Source organism: Crocuta crocuta, unplaced genomic scaffold, assembly GCF_008692635.1.
Source record: "Crocuta crocuta isolate KB4526 unplaced genomic scaffold, BGI_CrCroc_1.0 scaffold154, whole genome shotgun sequence".
Lineage (NCBI taxonomy): Eukaryota > Metazoa > Chordata > Mammalia > Carnivora > Hyaenidae > Crocuta > Crocuta crocuta.
Window position 1 is genome coordinate 1,284,394 of NW_027530545.1, and position 17,752 is coordinate 1,302,145.

At 33.6% G+C, this 17,752-nt stretch overlaps 1 long non-coding RNA gene across 1 annotated transcript in view; it reads right to left on the bottom strand.

Moving 5' to 3' along the window:
• Positions 1 to 11,449: 11,449 nt before the first annotated feature.
• LOC144234480 (uncharacterized) overlaps positions 11,450 to 17,752 on the bottom strand; it is a 28,530-nt gene continuing 22,227 nt past the window's right edge. The window contains exon 2 of the long non-coding RNA XR_013335969.1: positions 11,450 to 12,577. This is a non-coding gene — a long non-coding RNA (uncharacterized LOC144234480). The remainder of the gene's footprint in view (positions 12,578 to 17,752) is intronic.

Sequence of the window (17,752 nt, forward strand, 5' to 3'; positions counted from 1 at the left end):
CAGAGTGATCTCTATGCTGTCCTCCAAATGTGGCAGATAAATGCCCGACCCTGACTTCAGAGCATTTCCCCCAAAACCAGACAGCCTGGATCCAAGTCTGAAGGCTACTCCTTATTATACTTTGGCAATCAACTGTTTTGAGATCATTTCCACAACTATAAAGTAAAATAATAAAATCACTTTCTCATAAGGTTAGCAAGAAATATATAATATATGTAAAAACCTTAAAAATAAGATCTGACACACAGTAAGTACTACATAAGTATTTATTCAATTCAATGTTCAAATACTCTTCCATCTTTCAAGTGCCAATTTTATGCTTTTCAATTGCCAACTTGAGCAATAATTTTGTCTAACTACTGTAGTTTATTCAGACTTTGATTTCTTTTGAATTTCTAAAGCCCTTTGGTAATATCACATTCATGTACTCAGTGATTTGCTAATTGTTTCAAACATTTCATCACTATACAAAGAAATCATTAATACTTTAAATAGGTAAATTTTCCTTTATTTCTATGCATTCTAAATTTAGCCCAGTGCTAGGAAAATAATGGACCCACATTATTTTTAAAATGATTGACTTAAAACCCAGTTTATAAAATTGAAGATTATTCCATTGCAAGTGACTATAAAATGTCAGGTTCACAGACTGGTTTTTTTGTTTTGTTTTGTCTTGTTTGGTTTTGTTTGGTTTGGTTTGGTTTTGAAGCCCCAATATGTTGCTCAGCCCATTCAGGAAATTTTTACTGCAAAACTTGTATTTTGAATTTAAGAATTCCATTTTTTAAAGTTTATTTTTTTGTGTTTATATTCTGTGTGTGCTCACTCATCATGTACATTTTTTCCTTTAAATAAAGTTAATAATAGCTGTTTAATATTTTATGCTAATTTTCAAATTGTGTCATTTCTGAATCCATTTTTGGTTCTTAATATCCCAGATTCTCAATACACCTAGTTATGGGTTATATAATTATGCTTCTTAAAATATTCATAAGAAATTATGGATATTCTGTTGTTAATTAATACATATTCCCTTCATTAAAGAGTCTATTATTTCTGGTTCCCGCTTAGAATACAAGAAGCTGTTAAAAGCATTGCTTGCATTCATCAACTAACCAACCAACCAACCAACCAACCAACTGAGACAACCTGCATCGTCACAAATTTTCAAAACCTGATCACAGATGGAAGGTCACAGGCAAAACAACCAACCTGAAATCTAAGGAAAGGCAATTGCTTGCAGTGGAAGATAAGACGTGAGCATTTACATACCTCAGGCAGATGCAGCTAGACAGTAGTAAGAATTTAGGTGACAATGGCGATGAGTTGGTACATGTAGTGTATGGGCCAGTAAGAGAATATTGAAACCCTGGAGGCCATGGATATGAGGAGAATACACATCTATTCACAGCTTCTACTCCACAAACTTCATGGGGGCTCACCAAAAATTACAGGTGACTGTAGTGATACAGAGTCATTTGTGGTTTATGCCTCGGAAGAATAGCTGCTGCTATGGGAAAAATAGAAAAAGCAACCTTTCTCCCCACATTCTTTTTCCCTTTTCTCCCCCAGAGACAAATATCTAAACTGAGCAAAGTGGGAGGGAAACACTTTTTTTCCCTTATTCCCATGGCACTAGCAAAATCCTTTGCACCTGGACAAAGAAACAAAAGACTACTGTATCTGGGGAGAGGTGAAGAATTATATGCTGAGCACAGACCTACAGCTGACAGTGGACAAAACCACTGAAATGAACACATGTATGAGGTCCAGAATCACAGGGCTTGCCTTGGACTGAAACCTAGCCACAAGAGTGAATATCCCCTGTCCCCACCTCTAGGGTAAGGAAACACTTGAGTACTGTGAGCATACTAGAGCTGGTAGAGATTTCTTAGAAGTGTACCACAAAGGGAAAATGTAAAATTCAGTATAAAGCAGATGATGAGAGAAATCTTCTGCCAACCTAACACCAACCACAAACCCAAGGTATCACAAAAGGAAATTAAGATTTGAAGTGCATTGTGGGAAACCATATCAACAAAAGACACTAAACAGAGCTCAAACCTTGACTGGTGTGAGTCAATTCCTGACACCAAAAGCCTAGCAGAAGGAAAACTTTGCCTATTTCATGGCATAAGATACAGTTATAGTAACTTAGGTACTACAAAACATATCCTATGTCCTTTTTTACTGCCTTACAGTAGATGCTTTACATAAGATATCCTGCAAAGTCTTGAATAGTATTGCCAGGGTCCTTACTGATCTACTTGCCATATCCTTCTATGCCTCAAGAAATTTGTGCTTGTTGTTCCCTCTGCCTTAATTATTTATCCTCAGATATTCATGACTGAAAATTTTTTAAGTCACCCACAAAAATCACCTTTTCATAAAACCTCCCATTATTATTTTTTATAGAAACATACTTTTTTCACAAATCTTACTTTTGTCAGAAATTATGTTTCATCAGAAATCATACTCTCATCAGAAAGGCATGGACTTTTTCTTAAGAATCTTGCACATGAAACTACTATAACATTGTATGTTAATTATACTTCAATAATAAAAGTTAAAAAGAAAAACCAAGAATCTTATTTCTCATATTTGTTTCTGCTCTGGGTTTCCAGACATTTGAACAGTGACTGACACAAAGTAGGCACTCAGTAGTATCGAATGAATGAGAAGTGAATAAATATATTGTTGAATAAGCATCAGCATCTGATTTTTTAAAATTCTTATTTAAATTCTTAATTGGAGTATCTGTTTATTTCCTTTCCTCATAACATATCATGTTCATGAGTATTTTAAAGTTAAGAAACTTTTCCTGCAGTCAAAATCAATATATATTGACTACAGAAGGAATTTGTGAAAAATCAGCTCTGAAGACATCTATAATAGTATGGGACTCTTTATAAAGTTGCATGAGTTTTTTTCAACAAAACATTTCTTGGGATTGCAATAGTTTCCATTCTATATAAATATTTCATAGTTCAATATAAATGACATCTATTATAATAATGGCATCTTTGTTGTTGGATAGACTAAGGGTATAAATAATATCTTTTATGGTCTATTTAAAGCTTCTTTTAGTTTTTCAAGTTTTCATATTTACATAATTTTGCATTTATGGAGAAGTCACAAAGATAGTGCAGAGTTCCTGTATACCATTCCCAGAGTTTCATTTAATGTTAACACCTTACATTTATCAAGATTAAAATTTTAACCTTTGTATTTTATAATGGACTATGTAATCAGACTTGTGAATATTTTTTTTAAGACTTAACTTTTTTTAAGACTTAACTTTTTAGAGAAGTGTTGGGTTCATAGCAAATTTGAGAGGAAAGTAGAGAGATTTCCCATATACTCTCTCCCCCAACACATGTGTAGCCTCCTCTGTTATTAACATGCCCCACCAGAGTGGCACATTGGTCACAATCAGTGAATCTGCATTGGCCCATCATGATCACACAAGGTCCATAGTTTGCATTACAGCTCACTTGCGGTGTGTATTTCTGTGATTTTTGACAAATGTATAATGTCTTATTCACCATCATAGTATCACTGCTCTAAGATTCCTCTGTGTTCTGCCTATCCATCCCTTCCTCCCCATTAACCCCTAGTGGAGGGTTGTACTAATATTTGCACTGGCTTTGGAGTTTTGTCTTTTCCAGAATGTTATATAATGGAACCACACAGAATGTAGCCTTTTCAGATTAGCTTTTTTCACATAGTAATACGCATTTATCTTCCCCCATGTCTTTTCATGGCTTAATGGCTCATTTCTTTTTAGTGCTGAATAATATCCCATTGTCTGGATGTGCCACAGTTTAGTTGTCCATTCATCCATATCCATTACTGAAGGACATTTTGGTTACTTCCAAGCTTTGGCAATTATGAATAAAACTGCTATCAAGGTCCATATTCAGACTTTTGTGTAGACACCAGTTTTTAACTACTTTAGGTAAATTGCAAGGAACATGATTTCTAGATTGTATAGTAAGAGTATGGTTAGTTTTGTAAGAAACTGCCAAACCATCTTCCAAAATGTATCATTATGTATTCCTACCAGCAAAACAAATGTGAGTGATATCACCAGTTTTTACACTATTTTTTTTCTATCTCAGGATTCAATGCAGGATACCACATTGCTTTTTGCCATTATTCCTCTTTTTGACATTTTCTCAGTTGTTATTTATTTTTCATGACCTTAATACCTTTGAAGAATACTGGTCAGGTATTTAATAAAGTGCTCCTAATTCCAGTTTGTCTGATTGTTTCTAATGATTGGACTGGGGATAATATGACAGAGAAGAACCCTTTTCATCACATCATACCAGGGAGTACAAGGTATCCACATGACTCATGATTGGTAATTTTAACCTTACCCACTTTGCTATAGTGATATCGTAAGATTTCTCCATTATGGTTAGTGTAAATAACATTTTTTAAGTATGGTGGGTGTTCACTTCCTGATTGGCAACATGAATTATGTAACAAATAAAATGAATTTTCATTCTTGGACCAATAATGTTGATATTCTTGTACTTTTTAGTATAACCATGAGTTAATTATCTATTACATTGTGATTCCTTCTGTATCTTTCTTGAGTAGTTTTAAGAGCTGACCAACTAAAAAGCAAGAAAATAGATTTAAAGGAACCCTTAAACTCCTACTGCTTTTATTACATTATTACAAAGGGGCGATTGATGAAAAGAGAAGAGTGAGAGCAACTCAATTTTCTATTTCATTTTTAATAAAGTAAAAGTCAATAAAGCCATTAGGCTAATTTTACTGTAATGTTTAATCAATATTGTTAACATTAATGCATTTTGTTTCCTCTGTGTTATTGCAGAAAAATTTGAACCGAGAAAATGTTTTCTTTGATGCTTTTTGCCCTCAATCAGTGACTCTTTCAAAGAACCTAAAGCTACTGAGCCTCTTGGTTGGGCCAAAAACTCTCACTTTTTGTAGCAGACACATCCCAAAACCATTACCCTCTTTCAGGTTTTCCAAAACCAGTCATCCACATATGGATAACTAGGCTAAGCTCAAAGGTGTACCTGACAATTATGTAGAGTGTGTGATCTGTATTTCCTAAGAACTCACAATTGAACTGGGAAAACACAAGTTATTCAAGGAAGGAGTCAGTGAACCCATAATAAAGGAGATGGAAATTAAAATGTGTCTTTTATCTAAGTGGAGAAAAGAATATTTAGAAAGTACGATAAAATTACTTCAATGATGAAATAATGAGATGTGGGGTGGGAGAGGAAGCAAGCATTGGAAAGCCAAAAGAAATAATGGGGACTTGTCACATTAAGTAACAGGATACAAAGTAAGAGATTTTTCTGAATCATCAATCAACCAGTATTCTAGGGAGCAAAAATTAAGTGCTTAGCAATTTTATTTCCAAAGAATCCTCATTTTTATAACTAGCTAATGTGATTAATAAGGTTTGTTAATGGGTGCTAATGGCTAATCTGTGATGTGTTTATATTTTTAGGCAGTGATCTAAATAAGTGGATGTGATCTAAATTGAATATTGGAGAAAATACTCTGGTTTTGGTCATATCGATCAACACGGACTTTCAGAAATATCTTTTCAAGCCAGTAAATTGACTATCCTCATCCATTATATGTAAATAAGTGCCCACTAATCACTAGGTACCGCAAATAACTAAAAATATGACAGTGCTCATATATCTAAAATTTTATATCACATCATATTAAAAACTTTTAATCCAATTAGATTCCACAGTTGCCCATATAGGAAAATTTTTAAAGATTTACTAAAATTGTTTAAAAAACAGACATTTCTATGTGAGGTACATGTTTGCAATCTTTGATTAAATTTTATATTATTCTTTCTCCCCAAATTCAATTAATTAAATAATTTAATTAATGCTTTTTCCAGTCTAGAGCTGATAATAAATGTATTAGGCATGTTTAAAGTACAAAATGAACATGGTAAAAAGTTACTAATTAACATACAATCTTCTGGATGACAGATTTCTTCCTATGATGTCTACTAATCTATCGACATTCATCCCTAAAATTCTAGTTAAGATATTTTTAAATATGCACTTATCTCTACAAAACTGACTTAGACAGTAAAATCCAAAGATCTAGCAATTTTTTTTTAAATTTATTATTTCTAGGAGAGAGAGAGAGAGACAGCGTGAGCAGGGGAGGGTCAGAGAGAGAGGGAGTCACAGACTGAAACAGGCTCCAGGCTCTGAGCTGGCAGTCAGCACAGAGCCCGACGCGGGGCTCGAACCCACCAACGTGAGATCATGACCTGAGCGAAAGTCGGACGCTTAACCGACTAAGCCACCCAGGCGCCCCAAGATCTAGCAATTTTTGATCTAAAAATCTTCCAAAGTCCATAGTAAAATGTATGTATAAAGCATCTGCTTAATATTATCAAAATACTTTTACTAAGAAATATTTAGCCATTGGTTTACTGCACATAACCTTTCATGTAGGGCATTGAAATAGTTATTTTCAACTTCTTTATAATTATTCTAAATACATGGCTTAGTTTTTTCTTTTTTTTTTTACCAATTCATTTATTCATTAACTATGTTTGATGTCCAGTATAGAGAAACACACATGACAGAGCTAATTTTGGATCAGTGTTGTCCATGGGTTTTATTTTTGCTATTTTATTTACTCTTTTTTTTTTTTTTAAATTTGATTGGTTTAAAAAAAAAGAAAAAAACTATCCTGGTTTAGCTGTTGTTTTTCCAAATCCCATCATAATATTTTATATTTTGAGAGAGAGGGAAAGCATAAGTGGGCAAGGGGCAGAGAAAGAGGGAGAATCCCAAGCAAACTCCATGAGGTGAGCACAGAATCCATTGTGGGGCTTGATCGCTTGAACTGTGAGATTATGACCTGAGTGAAATCAAGAGTCCAACACTCAACCGACTGAGCTACCAGGCACCTCTGTACATTGAAGATTCTTAATTGTACTCTCTTTTGCAACCAAACTTATAAAATATTTCTCTTGTTTGGAGAATTTAAAAAATGTCACTGGGGATGTTCCAAAAACTCTGTTTAAGTGGTACCATTGTGTTTTGACCACTTAGTAATCTTTAACACCCTTAAAATGTGTGTTCTGACTACTGTAACTGTGTAATTTTTCTACAATCCTGGTGTGAGTTCTCAGGAATTGGAATAGCTTTTATGTATATTTTTGCATGTGTTTGTTAAGTATTTTTCTTTTATTCTTTTTAGTGTAAATGCTGTAGATATGATCAAGATTGCCAAAACCCTTCGTTTCCCCTAAGGGAATGTAGAATCTTCAAATAAGTCTATATTTTTATCATTCATGTTGGCCTTGGCTCAAGTGTCTTAATTTTGAGGGGCAGATATGTACTTTGGTCACATATAACTTCTAAAAACAGGGTCTTATCACATCCTTGTCGAATAGATATTGTTTTTTCTTGGGTTTTGATCTAGATATATTTTGTCTTTGTGGATGTATACATATGCTTTCAGATGAAAGGTTACCATCCAATATGTTTTCTATTTTCCTTTGTTCCAGGAAAACTAAGAATAAATTTCAGTGCCATGTTGTAGTTATCAATTTATCTTCAAGTGTTTAAAAACATTTACTCCTTCTGTTTTCTATAAATGCACTTCATTTTGGTTAACCCCTCAATTTATTTTTTCAACAATGTGTTTTAAGCATGGATCATTTAAAGTCTCCTTAGAAACAGATCACTTGTCAGGGGTGCCTGGGTGGCTCAATGGGTTAAGCATCTGACTCTTGATTTCTGCTCAAGTCATGATCTCACAGTTCATGGGATCAAGCTCCTAGTTGGGATTATTTCTGACCCTCTATTTTTGCCCTTTTGCTGCTTGTTCTCTCTCTCTCAAAATAAATAAATAAACTTTAAAATAAAAAATAAACGGATTACNAGTCTGCTTAGAAACAGATCACTTGTCAGGGGTGCCTGGGTGGCTCAATGGGTTAAGCATCTGACTCTTGATTTCTGCTCGTCATGATCTCACAGTTCATGGGATCAAGCTCCTAATTGGGATTATTTCTGACCCTCTATTTTTGTCCTTTTGCTGCTTGTTCTCTCTCTCTCAAAATAAATAAATAAACTTTAAAATAAAAAGTAAACAGATTACTTGTAAATCACACACACACACACACACACATGCACATGTGCACAAATACTTATTAAACCAAGTCAAAAACATATTGACCTTAATAGGAATTTATACATACTCTTCTTGAAATAGAAAAATGGAAGTTATATCCCCTTCACATATAAAGGATTAGTATTAACTAAAAATTAAATTTCACATAGGTAATTACAAATATAAAGAAGATATGAGCAAGTCAATGGTTGCATACGACAATTATTTTCAGTGCATTAGTCAGGACAGTAGCATTACAGAAATCAAATAAAAGAACATGTAAGAAAAATGTGGATCAATTTATAAGAGAAAAAGAACGATGATTAAGAAGCTTTAAAAGCTTTAAACTCTACAAATTTTATTAGAAGTAAATAATTTCAAAGATTTTCTAGCCACAACTTATTCTGCAATTTTGGATTACTTTTTTTTCTCTCCAAAGGACAGTATCAATGCAGCGGCATGAGAAATCTGAAAACTTCATGTATAAAGCAAGAATTTGGACAGAAACATTTTGTGAACCGAAACATTTTGTGAACCCAGACATGAAAGCCATCAAAGAAAATTCTAGTGGAAAAGTACAAGATAAACAGTTTCTCAAGGCTCTGTGAAACCCAAAGAATTTTCATAGGTTTTTATGACCTATAAAGATCAAAGAGAAAAAATTTTAAAAACTCTAAAAAAAAAATCTTGGGTCTTATGATATGCATCAGAATATGACCTCATTAAATCAATGTATTATTGGACATAATGAAAGTATACCAAAATTCTGCATGAATTATATTTTCAGATGCATCCATTTGTGTGCGTGCGTACATGTTTTGTTAGGTAAAAGGAAACCATAATTACGTGTTTTCTGAATCAAGATGAGCAGAATATAATTTTTCAGAAACACAGATACATGGTTGTTTTCCTTTTTATTAGTTCCCTGCCAAGAACTTAGACTTTAAACCTCTTGATGAGCTCACAATTAACTGACTTTTTCTATTCCTCTGTTGCTTCATTTCCCCTTCCCACCAGAATGATGTGTTGATGGGTGCTGTTCTTAGTCCCCAGGAGATTCACATGGTTAGTAAGCATCCTGTGCTCACATCATGGATCAAAATGTCAGGAACCAGAAACTGATCAATCAACTTCTTAACTGCTGTTAGTTTCTCTGAAGCAAAATCATGCCAGCTTTATTCAAATACTCCCACATGTAACATCACTAAAGATAGAAGCTTGCTATCATTATTAAATGTACCTTAAACAGAGCTTTACTAATATTTGGGATATACATGCAGATTCGAAGAGTATACAGTTTGGAATGCTCACAGTTGCAAAGTGAAATAAAAAGTGGGAATGTGCATAATTATATTGTCCATATGGCACAGCAGCAGTATGGTTTTATAAGATTAAATCTTGTATGGGGATGAGAAATGATAAGCCAGTGTTATTATTATGAACCACACAATAACATATGGGATGTAGGCCAATAGCATCACTCTAAATCAACCTTAGAATTTCATAAGCCACTGAATGTCACAGATGGAAGCTATTATTCATTCCACCTGCTTGACATGATGAGAGATAATGATAAAAGTTTGGAAGTAAAATTAAAATGAAGACAGCTAGGCCTCCCTGTATTCTACTGGCTACCATTATTAGTGATGCGATGGTCGGAGAGGCCAGAGGTTCACATTGATCACCGGGCTATGACAAGATGACAGTACATTAATTCTAACAAAAATTTAAAAGGAATCTGATTTTACCATTTACATGAGTGAAAACAATGCTCATATAATCCTCCTCATAGAGAAGATCCTGAAAAGAAGAAATCATGTCAGTTTATCTAAACATATAGATGGCCTATGCATTATATATAGATTTAAGATGAAACCAGGTAGAGGAAAGGACTAACTAATTTCTTCCTGTTTATTTAACTTAGGATATTGTTTGCCACTTTTATTAAATTTCTATACTTTGAATCCAAGTTTATTATAAAATATTACAATACAGAAATTTACAGAAGGAAAGAGTGAATGTCCATCTTCTTCTCCTTTCACATGTACATATAACCCTACTCCTCTCTTTAAGTAACCTGTATATGCATATATTTTATATAAATGTATATAATTTTGCTTACGTACACATGTATTATTTTCCCACATAAATGGAATTGCACTTTATATGTACATTAATAGAAACAAATGTAGCTTTGTTTTTATGTAAATGATTTATTATGTATACTTGTCTTACACTTTTTATTCAACAATATAAGCACATGATTTATGGTTTTTTAAAGTTCTGTGTAGTATTTCTCATGAAAGAGATAAGAATATTTATTTAACAATTACTTTATTAAATACTTTATTTTTATTTTAAGTTTTCACTATGTTAAACAAGCCAGAAAAGAAAATTATATATAGGTATGTGTATAGATACATATACAGATATAAATATATAATTATATAGATAAATATATACTGTCTACACATAAGAATGTGTATACTCAATACACACACATATACCCACAGTCTAAGATGCTTCCCCACTTGCTTGAATAACATAGAAAACTATTGAGATATAAGATTTTTTTTTCTCATTTTATCTTAAAGTCCAATGATCTCTATAAATAACAACACACTAGTAATATACAATTTTTATTTTTGTATTCTTATAATGTTTTAATATAGAGATGAGAAAAGCTTCTATCATTATTCCATATACATATATTTTTTTCAAAATTGAAGTGGCTATTCTTGCACTTATATTCCCCAAGATGAAGTTTGGAATTTTGCTTGAGATTACATCTTTACGTTACATTAAAGAACTGATTCATATTATTTTGTTGTTTGTCAACCAGATACCTTATGTCTTTCAATAATATTTTAATTTTTTCATAAAACAGTTGTATATATGTGTTTACATTTGTTCTATATTGCCAGAGTCTTGTGAGTTTATAAAAGTAATTATTTTTCCCATGATAATTTTTACCAGAGTTTAGCTAGTAAGATGACCTTTTATTTCTATTGAACTTGAAACTAACCAATTCCCCCAAATTCTCTTATTTGCTTTAAACATAGCTAAAAAACAAAACAAACACTTAACGTTAAGTGAGTTAAGCGAAGTTGCAGGATACAATTAGAAACTGATTAGATACCTTAGCATGCTAACTCTGTCAATTCTCCTTAAACTGATCTATGGACTTTTCACCATTATAATCAACTCCCTCCCAGCAGGTTTTGGTACATATAGACAAAGTCACTTGAAAATTTATGTGGAAAGGCAAACAAAATAGAATAAGAAGTAGATTAGCCAAAACAATTCTAATAAGGGAAAATCAAAGATGGATGAATCATGCAATCTAGATTTATGACTCATTGTGAAGCTATGGTAAATATGAAAGTACAGAATTGGTAAAAAGATAGACACATGAATGGAGAAAGGAGAAAACAGTCCAGAGATGGACCTAAACAAATATAGCCAATGATATTTTAAGTACAAAAGCAAAGAAATGAAAAAAAAAATTGTATTCTCAACAAATGATGTTGAAACAGTTAGATATATGCAAAAAGAAGAAAAAAGAACCTCAACTTCAACCTGATACCTTATATAAAAATTAACTTAAAATTAATTATAAATCTTAGTTTAAAATTTAAAACTAAAGAAAAATACATTTAAGAAACTGCTAAAGATGTTGTTGGTAGAATAAAAAGAATGTCACTTACTAGTAAAAGATGTTTGCCAATCACAGATTTAATGAAGAATGTATATCTAGTTTATATAAAAAACACTTATTAAGAAAATAAATAGTTAAAAAATGGACAAAAATATCGTATACACACTTGACGTAAGAGAATAAGTGAATGTAAAATAGCATATAAACTTATATTCATCACAAGTAGATATTCAAGAATTTCAAAGTCACACCATGACAAGATACAACATTATCTAATAGGCTCATTTAAATAATATTTGTACATTACTTATCTATATATGTATGAATATAATATGTATGTTGCTGATAACACAAAATGCTGGTAAGGATTCAGAACCATGAGAATGTTCCTATATTGCCAGTGGGAATGCAAAATGATTCAGCCATCCTGGAAAGGAGATCAGCCGTGTCTTAAAAATTTTAATTTATACTTAATCTATGACCTAGCAATTTACTCAAAGGGATTAAAAATGTATGTTACACAAAAGCCTATATATTAATGCTCATAACAACTCTAATCACAATGGTCAAAAATTGGAGAGAGAGTGAAGGTCTTTCACAAGCAGGTAGACAAACTGTGCTGTGTTCATAAACGGGATATTTCTCTGCAGGAAAAGTAATGAGCTATGCATATACCCAATACCTTGGAGAAATCTTAAGGGAATTTTGCTGAATAAAAATGTCAGCCTCAAAAGGTTGAATACTATGTCCTTCCATGTACTTGACATCCTGAAAAAGACAAAAACAAAATGAAGGAAAATAAATTAGGGGTTGCTAGGACTGAGGGGTTGAGAGGGTGTATCTGCAAAGTGATGGCAGAAGACAGTTTTTGGAGAAAGGCCATAAAATCGTTCTGAATTCTGATTTTGGTAGCTATGACCACACAGACCTACGTAGGTGTTAGAATTCATAGCATTCTGTATGTTAATTTTCAAAAAAATAAACTTTGAGGAGAAAGGAAAATGTCTCCTCTCTTCCATTCCAAAAGATTTCCTCTTGCATAATGGTCCATGGGATATTTGTTTCAAATATTGCAAACAATTTGGCTTCCATCTTTTGATATACTCATGAGGTTGGTAACTAAGAAGATAACCAAATTGTTTTAGCACCATGAAAGAAATATAGTAAAGTGTGGATGATATGGATGAGCAGGTAAATAACAGCTTCTGGATGCTTGCATATCAGGAACTTAAACTGAAAATGTTTATTTCAAGTAATGCTTCAAAAATATAAACAGCAAACACTCTATGGCAGATTATATTTTCTAAATGTGGCTATAAAATCTCCAATGTCATTTGCTCTTTACCAATGTCACCTTGCCACTTCTGCATGCAAACATGGTGTCCATCTCTGTACCCCCTTACTCAAGTCCGAACAGGCCTTATTATTGTCATAACCAATCAAATATCACTCAGTTTCCAGATATGGTCCCTAACAGCTCTGGCAGCTGCTGCTTCCTCTCTGGTGGGGCCTGGTGACAATGTTAGTCTGAGCTGTTACTTGACACAAACCCATGAGAGATCCCAAACAAGAATTCTCCAGCTGAGCCAAAAAGTCACAGAAGGCTAAGAAATAATTATAAATCGCCATTGCCACTAAGTTTTGTTAGAATGTAATAGGTAACTAGAATATGGTCACCACCTCCAAATTCAAATGTATACAACTAAATGTGTTACATACAGCTAACTACCCAGCTACAGCCTATATAAGAATCTGGAAAGATCAAGAGAGAAGTGGAATACAAGAGAGGGAATTTAGTGGAAAGAGTTGTCAGTGTGCTTCCTCCTCACAGAAAAGTAATAAAGAGGGCCCCAAAGAGGCCTTTATAAGTAGAGGACTTTATAAGTATCCTCAGCAGTTTGCAGTGGAAAATAGGAAGCGGGTCACACAGATATGTACCTGCCTCAATATTGAGCAAAATTCTAAAATGCAAGAAGCATGAGAAAGGGGCTTATAGCAGCACAATAGGAAAATACTATTCTTGGACCAACAAGAAATAAAATATTTGTGTTTCAGGTGGACTAGATATATGAATATCTGGAGGAAGGGGGTAGAGAGAGTATGTAAGATACTTGCTAAGAATGAAGTTTATCCCAAAACAGATATCATATGATTTCATTCATCTGTAGAATTTGAGAAACACAGATAAATGTAGGGGAAGTGAAGGAAAAATAATATAAAAACAGAGAGGGAAGCAAACCATAAGAGACAAATACGGAGAAGAAACTGAGGGTTGCTGGAGGGGGGGTGTGGGAGGACGGGTTAAATGGGTGATGGGCAGTAAGGAGGGCATTTTTTGGGACTGGGTGTCATGTGTAAGAGATGGACCACTGGGTTCTACTCCTGAAGCCAAGACTACACTCTATGTTAACTAACTTGAATTAAAAAAAAAAAAAAAAGAAGAAGAAGGAAAAAGAAGAAAGAATGAAACGTGTCCCATAATGTTTGCCAGGCCCAGAGTGTGTCCGCTCACACAGCCGATAAGACCATTAGTTCTCCCCATCTCAGTCCTGTTCTTCACTTTAGCTGTGACACAGTGAGGAGTAATAACTAAGGTGAAGGAAGAACTGGCCGACTCAAGAGAGAAGAAGCCTATTGTACTTTTTGTCCATCTCCACCCCGTTTCCCTCTTTCCATTTCAAATTCCTGTCATAAGTAAGTCTGACCAGGGAAAGGAAGATTTTAACTTTAAATAAACTTTGAAAGTTTGATGATTGGGAAATTTAACGACCAAAATTTTATAGTTGGAGAGTAGGAAAGCACAGTCCAAGAGCTTCCTTCTAAGTCATGTAGTAGGACTGCTTATTAGCTGTGGCTTCAGGCACATCCTCTCTGAGAAATACAAGAAGAGACAACAGGCAGCCTCTTGCTAAATTATGCTTATTCATATTTTTAAGATCCTTATTAAAATAAATACTATTGCTCTCCACTGGGAAAATCTTTGCTTTCAGCCTTTCGTCTATAAGAATGGTAACTGCTTTTTGAAATCTAGTCATTAAATATTTTTTAAAAAAATTTTTAATGTTTTATTTATTTCTGAGAGAGAGAGAGAGCATGAGCAGGGGAGGGTCAGAGAGAGAGGGAGTGACAGACTCTGAAACAGGTTCCAGGCTCTGAGTTGGCCGTCAGCACAGAGCCTGATGCGGGGCTCAAACCCATCAATCGTGAGATCATGACCTGAGCCAAGGTTGGATGCTTAACTGACTGACCCACCCAGGTGCCTCTCATTAAATATTTTTAATGATAAACTTTAAAAAGAAAAGTAAATAAAAATGTAAAAACTTTTTTAAAAAATTTCTTTCATTACCATTGGTTTTGTGCTTGGAATATCATACTTTCTTCTTACCTATTTAGACCTAGTTAACAATGCCTTTGTGAACTATACTTACACAGTTTTTAGGACTATCTTTCCCTATGTTTAGTAGATATAATAACTTTATATTTTAAAGAAGCTTCTCCTCATTTATAACTTGCCATGAGATGGTTTTTGTTTGTTTATTTTTTGATGATCATGTGTATATCTAACAGATATGTGATTCCCATATAATATTTAGACTAAACAATTCTCTCTTACCGTGGTACAATTTAATGATGGATTTTCTGGTCACCAAGCAATGTCCTTAAGCTTCTTTAAATCTCCTTTCCAGGATGAAAAGTTTACTTTACTAGAAGACTTTTATTCAAAGTATTCAAATTAGTGACAAAAGGCAAAAAGCATATATTCCTGGAGCATTCATATTTGCTCTTGGTCACACACAGTGCACTTGACTTCTGTATAGTGGTTACTTGAGAGCAGAGATTTGGAAATGGCACACAGGTGAAAAGCGGTGCTCTGGGCACCGAAGTAGAAGATGCTACTCAGGGACCACCAACTTGGAAAGGGGGAGGCTAGATTTGGGAGAAATCATCTTCAATCTAAAATATTGCTGACATTTTTTAAACTTTTGGTAACTAACATTAAATTTCTTTACAAAATCTTCTCCCTCTTTGATTGTCTCTCTCTTTTTTTTTTTTTTTTTTTCCCTTTTCTCTTTTCCCCCTTCCTGGTATTGTTTCTGTTTCTTACCTATGACTCAGGCATTGTTATACTAGAGACCCCAACAATCGTTCAATTCAGGAACCCTGCTCTTTAAACTTGTGAGTTGTTTTACAAGCTTTAATTTAATTTCTTTTTATCTTCATGAAAAATAGGCACTTGGAATTGATTTTGAAAGATTTGTAAAGGACCATTGCAGAGTAACCATCTTGACTTCTCAATTATAAAATTTATTTGATTTCACTTGTTGGCTTCATTTACCCAGTAATTGTAGGCAGTGTATTTGTAATAACAGAAGAGAAAAAATAAATAAAGCACCTTTGCGACATCTTCCCTTCTGTCAACTAATCCTGACATTTGCTTTAAGAGGCTTGATATGGTTCTCTGTGGGATAAGTTTTGCAAAATCATCTTCATCGCCTTAATTTGATTCTCTCTTAAAATGTCATATAGATTTTCTTCTAATACAGCATAAATACACCATGCCTCTTAAGTGGATAAATCTAAATAAATTCTTAATTTGTTTTACATGGGCTAATATGCGTGACCAGTTTTGTTAAACACAGAAGACAAAAATAAAGAATATTTTTACAATTAGAAATTTTAAGAGCAAATGTCAAGAAGACCTTAATCACCATTGTCTAAAAATGAACTAGCACATTCCAACTACAACTGGTAGGATATTTATCATTAAGACTTGAGGCAAATAAACAGTAAATGAATAAATAATCTCTGAATAAGTACTATATGTCATTCTTCAAGCAACTGTGTAAAAATACTCAAAAATGTATGCTCTATTTAACGTTTATTGGTAAGTACTAGGAAAGAAATAAAAAGAAACAAGAAAAAGGATTCCTTTTTTACATGAGAAATTTAAGTCAAAAACCCATGTTAAACCTGTAAAGCTACAAATGAATAAAGAAAAGTCATGACTGTGGCTCAGTTGTCAGTTAGTGGGCAACAAGAAAATAGATTTAGTCAACAGGAAAGCTGAAAATCCTTTTTACACCAGAGCCAAACATTTGGAAAAACAGCAGAAAGATAATAGATAAGGCTTAGATAAATGGAAGGCTTGCAAACTCCCTACTGAGTGTCTAATCCTAGAAGATGTTGAAAAAGAGTCAACATTTGGCTTATTCTTGATTCTGCCAACAAGGTATTTCGGAAAGCAATGAGGCGGGGAACAGACTAGCTCTTCTGCAAACAAAGGAGGACAATATGGAGATCCCAGAACTTAAGCTCTTCCCAGCTCTGGAAATGCGAATGCGAATTGTTCCTGCAGCCCAAACAGCAGAAAATAAGACTGAAATAGATGTTGAACAATAAAGGCCCCAGAGGGATCTTTGTCAATAAAAGCCCTTGAAGCAACAACAAAAGAAAGGCCTTCAGTTTTGTGACAAAACATAGATAAATAAATAAGAAAAGCCTGCCCTTTCTAGTCAATCTAATGGTTTCAGAGGGTTTCAAGGTAGCTGCCCTTTTGCAGGAAGAGAGAGGCAATGGTACAAAATAAGCAAATAAATAAGACAGGCATAAGAACTATTTCTAGAAAACAACTGGGGATGTGGTTAAAATCACATAGAAATGTGTAGAAGCAGACACCGAACCCTATTAAGATTTTAAACTAAATTATTTATTAAAGTATACACACATGTAGAAACATGCACAAAATATAATTATAAGCTTGATGAATTTTAACACCGTTTAAAAAAAAATCCCTGCAAAGCCATCACACAGGGGAAGAAAAATAATGTTATGTACACCACAGATGTCTCTGTGCCCATATTCCTATAAATTAAATAAATAAATATTATCAAATGTATCTTGGGATATATTTTATTAGAAAAGTTTAAACTGGCACTACTCATA